At 38.3% G+C, this 12713-nt stretch overlaps 1 protein-coding gene across 1 annotated transcript in view; it reads right to left on the bottom strand.

Annotated features, from left to right (window-relative positions):
- Positions 1-12713, bottom strand: part of Rpn2 (Regulatory particle non-ATPase 2) — a 48627-nt gene that overhangs the window by 26223 nt on the left and 9691 nt on the right. The window lies entirely within an intron of this gene.

The raw sequence follows: 12713 nt of genomic DNA, 5'->3' as shown, positions 1-12713 counted from the left end.
CAGCCGCTAATTGTGTCATCATCTTTTCGACTCTCGAAACTTTTATCACACGTTCTATATGTATATTTATGAGCAACGGGAAATTATCGTCTCTTAACGAAGTTCAACCCCTTGAAAATATCAGATTAATCGCTCGACAAGGTTCTAGACAACGCGTGATGCAGATAAAAATAATAATAAAAAATCTCCAGAGCTCAAACTGTTTCATTTTTTCATTTCGTTCTGTGACAATGAGACTCGCGCAGACCTATCAAAACTTTTTTATATGTACACCCCCGATAAAGGACAAAAAATGGTGAACTAGAAATTGTTGAAAAAACGTTCGAAACAATTCGACGTCGCGAATGGAAACGTAATGACTGTGAGGCATGTAGGTCAGTTCCAGTTCTTTGACAGCGTCACGCCCATATACATAGACATATACGGCTACTGATAAATAGTGAGGCATTTATCTGTAGCCCGGAACGGAATAGAATACAAATAGTGGTATCGGATACGATAACGGTAAATGGACACAATGCAAAGGTACCGCGAATAATTGCCTGCGGTATTCATTAACTAATAACATCAGATTGTAATTACTTGATTAATGATCCGTTATACTGTACGAGTGTACATCTGATTTCTCGGAACAGAACGACCAAAAGATCGATACGACGCTCAATTATTCCAATTGCTCTCCATTGTTTAAAAAGTATACCACGCACTCCCCTATTCAGTGCTATTGACGTTACATTGCGTTCTTTCAGAAACGTTTCTATACAGCTCGTTCTTCTTTGCAAAATTAAATCCTCCCTTATTTTCCAGGCTCGTATTAGACCGGTGTTACGTTTTAGCGGAACGAATTTCTCGCAGACAGCCGAGCCTAATCCCGCATTTCTGTCGGCACTGCTCCCATTTGCTAAGCTCACGAAAGGAACGCGTCGCATTTCTCAAACGGACGTTTCCTGACTGATGTACACACGAGAGCGTTCGTCATAAGCCGTACTACCGTACCTATTTCAGAGGGAAATTGCCCCCGTCAAAAATCAACAAGTGCGCAATTTCGAACGTACGACCTCGATTCCAATTCGCGAGCCAGGTCCATTCCACTCATGTGAAATATTCTGTTAAAAATTAACTATTAATTATTATACGAACAATTGTATTAATTTTGCTCATAATAATTATAGTACGACGCAAATGGTTTAATATCTGTGAATAGCAATGGTGGAATTCGTTAAAATTCTTTGAGTATCGCGAAATCTTTCCGGGCGACAAGGGGCCGAGGTAATTGGGCCGGATTGCCAATTATGGCAATTCCAAGGCGGCCGTCTCGCCTCGACGACGATGACGACTGAGATTGCCTTACCGACCTCGGATCTCGCGAGGGGGATGAATTTTGAAGGGCGAAACAGCACTGTAAATTGTCGCTCGGTTAATTCACGGCGCGGCACGGCGCTCTGATTGCGAATACCGGCTGGCTGCTAATGCAACGCACTTTACATTAACATTGCGCGTGCTCGTACAACGACGATGCGAATCCTTCCCGGGTTTAATTACCCTCGTAGGTACACTCAAATAGATAAATTGGTTCGCTTGATGGAATGAAAGATGACTTTCTTTCGACTTCCACCGGGAATTGGCCGTGTTTCGCCTCTGTTAAATAGCAAAGGAATTTAACTTGTTATTTTGCTAAAAAAATACTCTATCAATGAATGAATTAAAAAATGATGTTTCTAATTCAATTTTAAATACATAATTCTCAACTGATATCTGAGAACTGAACGGTTTTAACATCATATTGCACTTCCTAGCTAGACGATCTGACACACACACACATTGTTCTGAAAGACATTTTTAGAGATAAACGAGAATCGAAAAACGGAGACATGAAATTGTTCCCGGGACACGCTTCCGGCAATTCTGTTCCGAATGCATCTGCACCGGATAATGCGACGAAATTCCTGCAGTCACGCTTCCGTTCCGAAACGAAAGGCGTGTCACGCTGGAAGGAACGTGGTTGGCATCGATTTTAAACGGAATTAACGCCGGCTTGTTAACAATAGTGTCGTGGACGGGGTTCTCACGGAAAGAAAACGAAGCATTAGGAGCGTCACGAAAAATGCAATGACCCTGTTTTGCGCTTCTCTGTGAACTGTATTGAGAGATCGTGCACAAGCTTCCATACAGAGAATGTGGTATTCTCGTTTCTTGAACATGCAATGAAGAGCAGTAGTTTGATTGATTTCAATACATAATTGAGATTTACAAATGTAATTTCGTCGAAATATAGTCAAGAGCAAAACTGAATCCACACTGTATTAAATTGAATAACTTTTTTCAAATAGAACCAAACAACCTGTGTTTTTTTTTTAAAAAATAGAAAATATTGCATCCACAATAGAATGCACTTTAAAACAAAATCCAAAATCGATCATTTTTATAATACGCGTTTATCAGGATTCTGTTCAGCAATCTTTTTATTAACTGTCGTGATGGAAAAAGGAAACTTTACTGGTTATCACGAACCAGAAGAGGCGAATGAACGAGGGGTTAGCAAAACAAGGATGGAAGATAGATATACAAGAATCTGGCGAATCTCAGAGAGCATTCGATGCCGAAGGGTTGTTGCAGTGGCCGCGCAGAAGGGCTGTTCGCGTTATTACGTCTGTGCGCGTCAATCAGAATCACCGAGTTCGAGTACGATCAAAGCTCGACGAAGATGAGCCGAGCTTAAACTCGAGTCAGTACCAGATGCACTCGTCCTACCTGGTACGTGTGTCTGCTCGTTGAGAGTGTTCGCATCTGGACGGGAAATATGTCCAGAGGAAAAAGAGAATCGTAGTTTAAAGCGGTCGACATATTGTTGACGCTCGCTACTGTCAATGACTCTGTCCACACGATTCTCAGGATTTCGTGTATCACGAGTGTTAACACGACATTCAATAGTGTTACAGAAACTCGTTTTCTTGGAATCGTTTTCATATCGCGTTAACCCATTTGCATCATACGCTACATACATCATAGCTCACAGATCTTTATAATACTTCATATAATAATTATTGTAGTACTTTTTTAATCGACTACTATTTGTGAACAAAGGATACTCGAATCAGCCTCAACACTCGAATGTTAGACACAAAAGCCCAAAAAACGATGAGCCTGGTCGGATATTTCGTCTGTGGTACGAATAAAATGAAAGTTGCATTTTTCCATTAATCGCGAAATTGCCTCTATGCTATCTGCACCTGAGATCGTACCGAACATTCATAACCGCGTACGTTGCCAAAAGTAAACCAGTCTTTTATCGATTTTTCAAATGCGTTCCAATACACGTATTCTGCAATGATAATTAAAACGGTTTCGCGTGTCCGGAACAGTTGCCTCTTATTTACTAGCCACAATTAACCCGTAGGCTAACCAATCGCGCTCTGTTTCAATTATATCGTTTTATCTCGTGTGATTTATACTCGCAATTTTCCATTTATCGTGTAAGCGTTTTCTCAGGCACTTTATCTTTCTCTATTATAAGATTCTTACTTCCTTCAATGAATTCATTTCATACACATCATACGTAACGTATTGAAACATAATAATAAATATATGTAAATAAACTGTATACATAATCCAATAGAAAATAAAAAGAATTTTATGAAACAGAAAACAGAAAACTTTTGGGATTGACTATATAGCCAATACATCCTTAAAATACTTTGCCACGGTTAAAAAAAAAAGAACGGGGAGATAAGGTGGGAGGTACCATTTTCAATTTCGCTACGCATCGAACCGCCACGTTTTATTCGATAACTCATGGGCCATTTCCGTGGAGCTAGTTTAATGGGAAATAAATCATTTAAATCGGTTCATGCTACTAGATATGCATGTCTCTATCGCGAAAGACTCGAGTTCTCACTTTGCAAACGTGGCAAACTAAATGCAGTAATTATCAGTGAACAGTGTCCCGTTTCATAAGTATGAAGTAGCAGCTTTTGTAGAAAAAAAACATTTTAAAACGCAGAAGTTACAAATGCTGAATGTAAGGTAGAAAACTAATCGGAATACTAGAAGCTGAATATTTAAATTATGACAGAAAGCACATTTGTTAAACTAATATCATGGATGCTTCATGGATCAACAAAATAATCTAGTATAATTATTATCGGCTGGCCACCGCAGACGAGCTACCGTGCCTTGTAACAGGGTTTTCCCACTGAAAATTGGTAAATGTACAGTTCTCGAGGCTCGTAAAAAGAAAGTAAAAGCCGTTCTACTGTGTCTCGTCGTTCGAGGGAAGTTGCACGAGAGAAGTGGCAGTATAAGTCATCTTGTGAAGTGAAATTTCTGTATGGGTGGGAATTACTCGAAATAGAAGGGTGAATGTTACGCGACTGAAATGGAATCCCGTCTTACATTAGTGCGTCACAGGAGTGAATAAGGTAGTTAATTTGCATAGCATTATCCCTGAAACGTATTTTTAGATGGCTTTATCAAGTATTATCTACGTTCGAACTTGAAAAGATATCAAAAGAACAAACAACTTGTCATTTCGTTCAACATTATGAAAAACGACAAAATACTTTGTGAAATAAAAACTAGCAGCACGTTTCTCTTGAAAAATAGTAATAATTCGTGAAAACCGTGTAGCAATTTTTTAAATCCTTGTTAAGGGTCCAACGTTGCGTTAATTAAATCTTAACTAATGACAACGCAATTTCGCCTCGAATCCTTCTTCGAATTACCGAATAATTTAAGCCCCATGAATGGTACTCATTTACGGAAAGGGCCAATTTTTATCTTGCAAGACTCGCTATCGCTATGTAAATCGAGACTAGAATAATTAGCTCATTTATACACAGCAATAAGAATATTGCTTTTAGTTCCAATTTCATATCTATATATCTATCATATTTCTCTGTGCCTAATCTTTTGTTTCGATCAAGCAATTCTATATTCAGCTGTTTCAATAAACAATGAGATTGACTTACATGATATACTTGTACAAGCTGGTTACATGGAATCTGACTTACCTAAAACAGAAAGAAATTCAGGTAATTAAAATCATGTCTGCATCATATCAAGAACGATATAGGTAATATTAATGTATGATTATATATGTAATTCATGCACATAATGTTTGTTCATATTATGCACAAAAAGTCACAGTGCAATAACAACTTAACAGCGCGGGACTACTTTACTGTGCAATCGATATCGCATAATCGCGGAGGTACGAACGTAATTCAGTTGCTGGATACCTTTTACGTGCACAAAAATAGTGGTTCTTCGACCCAGAAACGATGCAGTTATTTACACAGTCCCGAACTTTCGCAAGAAGCTCCACTGCCGTTAATTGACTTTGTAACGCCATTAAACAATTACAGCGGCACGATGAATCGCTTATTTCCCGTACGAGCCGGAATGTAGAATGTCCGCGAGAAATTACTTACACTCATGATCTTTCGGATCTACATAGTACTGCGTACCTACTGCCGTCAGTGCTCTTGCAATTAACTAAATCTAAATCATCACCCGATTCCGCTTGTCATCGAAGACATACGTAATCCTTCGCTCTGAATTTAATTTTGAATTCTTGCAGAAAATATGACAGTTCAGAATTGAACTGGAAAGAGAATAAGAATTGTACTAAATGAAACACGAGGTGAAACAGTTATGATAATATTTCCTATCTTAAATAGTGAAGTTTTCTTAATTGAATATATGGGATATCGCTTTTCATTTCTTGAATAGAATGAAATTAATTGTACATCGCTGAGTATGTTTGGAATTCAGATGAAAAAGCAAGCAAGGGTAATTACTATCTCTTTCTTTCGCGAGGGACTAGAATCTTGATTATAGGGAGGCTTTTTATCAGGGAAATCAAGGGTGAAATTGTACGATACGCATGTCCCTCGACCGATCTCCCAGCTCCACCTGAATTGCGGATAATCACAAATTGCCTCTTAATCACCGACTCTCTGGTCGATTTCTGGAATTGTAATCAATGGCCCCGGGGCTATCCTCGGTTAAATAATCGCGTCTTAGAAATTGCTCAGCATTTCGTTGGAAATCGATCGATCGATAAACTTAAGTCGACGATCGGTCAATTTCTTGACGCCACATAACCCAATCTCTATTCCATTAGGTTGCCTGACGGAAATCAAGATGCTGGGACGGACTTATAAGTAGATTTTTATACAAATTGAAACATCTGAATCGTTTATTTTGAAACGGTTCATTTATGGCATCAGTTCATAGTTTGTTTAATATAAACATTCCTCTACGTATTTAATTTGAATAAAAAGAGGGGTTCGCTTACAAGACTAATCCGTAAAATAATGAAATTTTATTTTCCGGCGGCTCAGCCCTTCAGTTATTGTCCCCGTAAGCCCCGGGGCAATTTTTTAATCTTCCAACCGTTCGGGGCGAAGTTCGTGTTACTTTCGAGAAGAAAGAAAAATATCAGAGGAATTGTATGGATTAGGAAAAAAACGAAAAAATCTTTTTGCATCTCGAACCGCGTTTCCTTTTAGAGATTTTAATTAAATTTCTATTTCTCTTGTTCCACTTTTCTCTTTCCGTTTTTGCTAACTCCTTCTCCTTTCCAATCGTAAATCATTCTCTGCTTCAATGTTCGTCGAAAAATTAACGCTTGTATTTTCTGCAGGTTCCTCTGTTTGAATTCACGTTGTTTGCCAGAGGTGACACTGCAATGTGCTTTTCCAATAGTTATTCCTTTGAACAAAGGTTACAGATAGTAGACACTTATCCCTTTGTCAATTCAAAGCCGTTTGCAGTTTTGCTAAAAGTTGATGATTTAAAAAGCATAGAATACGTCGTGAATATCAAACAACTAGTTTCATTGTTTGTCTTCATTAATTTTTATTTCCTCGTTCTGTAAAGGAGGGATCGCTGGAAGTTCCTTCCGAGAATTTAATACACAAATAATTATGTTTTCCGTTTTCTTCATTGTCTTCATCATCTGCGATATTACAGAAACTTTCTTTGCAAAGAAAACCGTCATCTTACGCCAACATATAAACTTCCTCCCTTCATATCTTTTGCATTACAAAGTGCGATCAGCATATTAAACGAAAAGAAAATTCTGTTTATTATTTAATATAGAAATCTGAATGTTATTAAGACTAACGAGCTAATCAATCACATCTATTGGTAATGACCGCAATCCAAAAATTCTCAAGAACGATACATTCTCTCGACTCGAAGGTTACAAACTACATCAATCGATTATCCTTCAAGAAAATGTGTTTTCGTGCAAAGAATTAATCTCCCGTCTGCTATACAGTCGCCCGTTAATTCACGCCAAGAGATCGTCGAGTTTCCCGAAATATAATCATTTTTCTTTTTACTCTTCTCCGCAAGAATTGCAGTGAGACGAAGAAAATCAACTTTCAAACACGGATAGAAAAGACTGAAATTCTTCATTCCACGAAGAAAAACCAAATTGTATTATCTACCTATTTGAAGGAACAAAGTGTTCCCATTTTGCGACATTTTTAGAATTGAAAATTTCCAAACACGTGGAGTTTCATAGAAAGACACAAAGTGGAATGACTAAGTACTCGACCAGCTATTTTTCACCTTAATGCCACTGAAGTCAATTAATATTAAAGTTAATTAAGGCTAATGGACGTGCACTTCCTAACCATTTCATATAGATAGCACATACTGTTTGTTTAATTATGAACACGCCATGTCTCACAGAATTGGAAGAAAAAAAAAAATGACAAGCACACAAGCTCAAGAACTATTTTTAGTGTCTCTTTCGCAACCTGCAAAAATATGCGACGCACGATATAAAATCGTAGCTGTGCGATTAATTGTCAAACCTTTTCGAACGAATAGCTTGAATTTCAATCTCAAATATCCAGCAAAAAGCGCAGTTAAACACTGAGCGTCGTAAATCTCCTTACGCGTCTATAAAACGGTAGTTTTCTGAGCGAGGGGGGAGAGACAAATGTGGCGAACAAAATTTTCTGGGAAAACGGAAAATAATATTTGCCCGACCGACCCTCCGGACGCTGCGGGTAGAATTTTCAAGTATCCCCGGCATACCGGGGAAACAATGGCAACTCCACTCGACGTCCGGTTATTTTCCTTCGGATTCACAGCGGATGTCAGTAGCAGCATTCCGGCAGTGTCATCTCGAGAGTACCGCCATTAACCAACCCAGCAACGAAATATTTATTATTTGCCCACACTCAATTTTCATCGACGGATTCGTTGCCCAATAAGAATTCTGTCAAGAAATAAACCCATAGCCAGAATGTTTTTCGTCATCACCAACCATTACAGTGGGAAATATTATAGCAATCATTATATGAAATGTCCTATCAATTATTGTATCAGCCATTGGAACAATTGTCATGCGAAACATTGTATTTTCATGGACGTGGTAAGACTGGTAAGAAATTGATCCGAGTGAAACAGCTAAACATAATATTCGCAGAAAGCAGGAACATATGTAATTGTCGGGGAAATCGATAGCCCGAGAACGCACATATGCCATTAATGCAAATTTACGTCAGACTGTTTTCCATTTCCCCTCGTAATCGGTCTTACCAGCGTCGCATAATTTCCCGTCGTACCTCCCTTCGCGCCTGTTGCAAGATACAGAAGGAACTTCAATGAAATTCACCTTGGATCGTTTCGATAAAAATTCGTCGACCGCCGGAAAAATACTTCAATAACGATTATGTAATATCGTGTTTCCAGAAACGTCGTCGTTTGTTTAATTTTTAATCATGCTAAATGCTTCAGACTTACGGCCAACCCGACGTAATTACACGGTAAAGTTGTAGAATGTTAATACATAAAATTAAATACAAGGTAAATGTAGCTTGAAGTAATTCGACTCTGTGCTGTAAAGTATGTTCGCCGGTTACTAGAATACGAAAATGCAAGTATTAAAGTTTGCATATCTGTACCAATTATTAAACGTAACAATTGCAAAACGAAGAGCTGTTCGCTTAATTCGTTTAAGGAAATAGACGTAAAATTCTCGAAGTAAATTCATTTTACGTTTAGTATCACGAATACATTTATCGCGTGCACAATTGGGATGACATTATCTGGCTACCTGTTATACCTACGTGCGCGCACTTTAGCTTTTGATAAGTGTACCCATCCAGACAGTGCGCCACTTCCTCTATTCAGAGAGTACGTCACGCTCTTTGCATTTTTCACATTCGTTCACGTACGTAAGCTACATTTCCTCGAAACTCTGGCTCCATCATCGGGTTAAAAAAGAGAAATGGTTTTCATACATAAAGGCCTCGTTTCAGTATTTTTTTAATCCTTCCATACTATCTCATACGGAGCATAAAAATATAAAAGAAGCATCGCAAATTATGCACGAACGTGGTTTTCAGCGAAACATGTTCCCTTCGCGTATTTATTGGCACGGCGTGAAATAAGTCGCGTGCTCTGTTCGAAAATTCGATGAGAACTGGCGAGTGCATGTACGTATTTAAATGCGTACATATTTAAATATCACCGTATTACGAATACACGAATTTGCTTTCCCAGCAGCTGCGAGCGATATTGAAAAGTATACATCTCCATTTAAAGAAACAGCGGTGACCCAGAAGGAAAATAACCCCGAGGGAAAACCAGCGACTGCCCTTTCCAGGTAACACGAAGTCGAACTGCACTCAGTAAAGAGATGTATTCTCACGCATTCAAACGCGATAATATTATTTATCGCGGTTTCATTGATATCAAATTCCAGAAAGCTATTAAACGTGTCCACGTCCACGTCGAAATTAAATTAATACCATTTATTCTACTAATTACATTTATTAATAATGACCAATACTATTACGTTAAATACTCGTACGTAACAGAATTGAACCAGGAGTACCAGGACCATTGTTTAACAATAATGATCATTGTTTAACGATGCTATCAGATGGTCGCATATTTTTTTATATAAATCGCATGGATGCATATAATTTCAGCGTGGAATGCTTATACTACAATGGAAACAATCTCCTGTGTCTAATAACCGGTTAATTAAACACGTGTAGCGAATATTACCAAAAGTGAACTCGACTGCGAATTACACAGTGTTGCACAAGCTCGTTATTGATATTCTGTTCTTGATATTTCCAAATGAATTTGAACTTTCATATTAAAGTTACCTCTATTTGATTCATGAACATGATTTAAAAATGGTTAAGCTCAGGAAACTAACGCGTCATCGGAGTGCTGTGACTAAGGATGATGCATCACACGTTAATAAGCAGAAAGACAAGTTCCGGAGAAGAGGAAGCTCGGTAATCACGTCACTTTGAGGAAATTATCCTTGCCTCCTGACATCACGGTGGTCTATGATTAATCAGGACTCATTTGAGAATCAAGTTTATTAATCCCCGGTGACGTGCCCCATAGCTTCCACTCTCGTTTACCAAATATACCAACACAATACCGTTTCCAGTATCTATATCCTCCGTAAATGCATACGTTTTGTTAGTTCAACATTCGCGCGATGTCTGACGTTAATTCTATCATTTCGCGTTTGTCATCGTTACGAACGGACAGATAAGCGAAGGGTAAAAAGGGGGAGACGGCAAGAGAACGAAAAATGGGGCGAATTTCTATTCGATTCTAAGAAATTATGGATTGTGCAAATAGACACCGAGCAAATACCGTCGCACTTGGTGATCGACATGCATATCTCTCTTATCGATCGCTTCCTTTTTAATTCCGACTGAATAAAAAAAATTACTGACCACTTGCAGTCACATATTTATCGGCTAACGAATCAATATAATTATTTAATTAATATTTACCTACAGAGGCAATGAATTTAAAATATGAGTGAAATGTATGACTGCTTCTACTCTTCATTAAGGATGTATTGGCTATACAGTCAATATACATACACAACAGAAATAAACAGACTAACTATAATTATGCAATTTCGAAAGAAATACAAAATGCTATTTTAAATACTTATATTGTACTGTTGAAATAACAGTTATACTTATAAAAGTAGACAATCGAAATGAGTGGAGACAGTTTAACGAGTAAGAGTACCCATAACCGAGTAGTAATTTAGTCACGATTCACGAATCCTAGTTAGTGGATGGAAATGCTGGCATCGTCCTCGGAGAAATTAATTTACATTTATCCCTCGATTACCAGCGTTGATTAAAATCGAGCTTAGCTCAGGATCCTGTCCGCTTAAAATTCGCTTCTAAACCCTTTTACTAGGAACGCCTGAAGTATTCGATCTTCTCTACCTTTCTGTTCCACCTAAGTACCCAGTCTAAATATTACTTAAGTAACGATACTGTCTCATCAAGAACACAGATATTGAAATGTGAAGTTAATTGGATGTAACCAAATTGTGAACATTCCAAAATTTGTTTACAAAAATCATACTTTATAAAAAGTTCATCCAAAGTAGTTTCGAACAAAATCGACACCATAGACTTATACTGCATAATGAAAATTTAATTTCTACATATGTGCATGCCAGTTAGGGAATCGTTCTGAGTGACTATACTACGTTTTGTCTCCAAATAAGAACTACAGATAAAAGGAGAATCGGAATTGGCCTCGAATCATGCGACTTATGGCGAGGATCGATCGAGTGCTTTCAATTAAGGGCTTTCCGCCCGGCTCGATATCGATTGCCTCTGAGGGATCGGGATTCATCAGACCCGTTGAGCAAGACAAATTCGAGATTTCCCCTGGACGACGCGACCCCGATTCCAACGTTTTTTTCCCCTTCGTTGGATTAGCCAGAGAATCGATAATCGCCTGATGTAATTCCTACCTTAAATCTAAATTTTCGCGCAATAAACAATAACGAAATTGTCTACGAGCTAAATTCGTTGAACTTTGAAATTTTCCATGATTTCATAAATAGCTTAGCTGTCAGAGTACTCAAACATGAAACGATTGCATTGAACAATTATATTCTTGAGATCAAACGAGTTGAAGTTGGACAAGGAGTGAATCACATTTGGACGATATCATTTAACCGAAAGACGGAGGGTAAGTAAGTAAGACGAATTCTGCGTGGGCGATCGTTATTCTTGGCCTCTATCGCACGTAGACACGCAATTTTCTCGTTTAAAGGACAACGAAAAATCTGCTTTCGGCATTAATAGAAGGTCCTATCGACTGCCGGGCCATCACGATAGCATTCCCAATTCCACCCCTGCCAGCAAAACAATGGATGGCGTTCACCGAACAATTTCTCATCCAAATACATTATTTAAATCCATCTCAAGAAGGAATAACGACATCGAACTATCCATAAAACCTTATCGAATAACACAAAAAAAAAGATCATCACTCAATAAAATAAAATCAATTGAAATATATTTAAATTGAACCACAAAGAATGATGAAAGTTAATACAAGTACAATGCAATACAAGAATGAGTTAGGGTTGAAAGGTACACGCGTCAGAATCATTTTCTTGGTGTAAAGAATTGACGATTGAAAAGGATCTCTGATGTCCGATCGATCCTCAGCTGTTTAATAGAAAACGTCCGTGGAGATTAACCGAGGCTCTCAACCGCGAAAACTGCTGCGCGAAATGAGAAACTGGACGCGGTGAACACATATTGGATGAACTAACAGCTGAATGGAAAGGGACTTTCAATCCGTCAAACTCTGAGAGATGAAAAGCTTCCGACATTTGATCGTTGATCGAGCTCCGGCCAGGAGGATACGCCTCAAGCGGACGTATTAAA

The sequence above is a fragment of the Ceratina calcarata genome, unplaced genomic scaffold (genome assembly GCF_001652005.2).
Source record: "Ceratina calcarata isolate Rehan_Ccalc_2016 unplaced genomic scaffold, ASM165200v1 scaffold97.2, whole genome shotgun sequence".
Classification (NCBI taxonomy): Eukaryota; Metazoa; Arthropoda; class Insecta; order Hymenoptera; family Apidae; genus Ceratina; species Ceratina calcarata.
This window is presented reverse-complemented; position numbering and strand designations above follow the sequence as displayed.